Source organism: Kryptolebias marmoratus, linkage group LG19, assembly GCF_001649575.2.
Source record: "Kryptolebias marmoratus isolate JLee-2015 linkage group LG19, ASM164957v2, whole genome shotgun sequence".
Classification (NCBI taxonomy): Eukaryota; Metazoa; Chordata; class Actinopteri; order Cyprinodontiformes; family Rivulidae; genus Kryptolebias; species Kryptolebias marmoratus.
Window position 1 is genome coordinate 1421510 of NC_051448.1, and position 1224 is coordinate 1422733.

Genomic DNA, 1224 nt, shown 5'->3' on the forward strand with positions numbered 1-1224 from the left:
CTCCACTTACCTGATTATCCTCAGCACTTTAAATACCCGGTCATTTCTTCCACTAGTCGCTGGTTCATTGTTTTTTGTTTGCCGTTAGCTGCCATGCTCCGTACCTTGTCTCCTTGTTGTTCTGCCCACCGTTGTTTGATTTTTTTGTTCTTTTAAGTTGCTGCCTCGTCAGCTGTTTGTTTTCATTTTGTTTCTTTAGTTTAATAAATTAGTTTTTTGTCCTTCTAATTATGAGTCTGCGTTCTGGGTTCGCCATCGTCTCCACCAGTCCTGACAATTACTGTTTAAAGTCAGTCCAATTCAAGATGGCTACACAACACAAAAATGACTATAAATCAGTCTATTTGACAGATATCGATCTAATATTTGGTGTACTGGTCGCTGAACATCCTCCCAAATACATAGGATTGATCGGAGCAACATTCCCTTCAGGAATGTTGGATTTATTAAAGCTGGAGTGATCTTTCCTTTGAAACACCACCTGGATGTTAGAGTAAACATGTTGAAGAAAGCCTGATTTCTAAATGATAAATAACCTGAAGTTAAGCTGGTTGAAGGTCTGAATGACAGTCAGAAAGATGCCGTTCAGTGTGAAGATTAGTCAGCAGAAACCCAGAAACAGAAGGAATCTGACCTCCAGCTGCTGATGTTAATTAAAATCTGCAGGCGGATTAATCAGACGATGACACTCGAGTGAATTCATCCCGACGAGCGGAGAAATGAGACGTGGCAGCAGGATGAAGGGACGCACTTCCATCTGTCAGAGCAGACGTTCGAAATATTCAGGAAACGGTTTCTGTCCTGAACTCAACAGTTACTGGTCCAAAACCATCAGGAAGTAAAGCTGCTGCCGTCTTCTCATTAAGGTCCAGGGAGGATGGAGCGGTGGAGGGAAACTTGATTGGTTTCTGACAGCTCCATCAGGAAGCTGGTCCTCAGAGTTCAGATCAAACCGGTTCTGTCTCAGATTCTAAAATGACCCGAACGGTCCTGTTCAGGCTGCTGACAGGTTGGTGAGGAGCTGCAGTGATCCGCCTCAGATCTGAGGTCAGCGTGAGCGGCTCTACGGGGAAAACAAAGTTAATGTGTGAGACAGCTTGGACTGGGCGGGGCTTAGAGACAGTCAGACAGGTGACAGAACCCAGGTGACTGAAACTAACGCATCTGATGTTAAAGGATGCAGGTAAACCGTTTGGAGCTCTAAACCCGGTCCTGTTGGAGCTC

General features: G+C 44.9%; 1 protein-coding gene and 1 long non-coding RNA gene across 3 annotated transcripts in view; one reads left to right on the forward strand and one right to left on the reverse strand.

The window, feature by feature from the left end:
• Positions 1 to 1224, reverse strand: part of kif26aa (kinesin family member 26Aa) — a 44427-nt gene that overhangs the window by 40475 nt on the left and 2728 nt on the right. The gene's annotated exons all lie outside the window — the stretch shown is intronic.
• Positions 1 to 1224, forward strand: part of LOC112449956 — an 8039-nt gene that overhangs the window by 5691 nt on the left and 1124 nt on the right. The window lies entirely within an intron of this gene.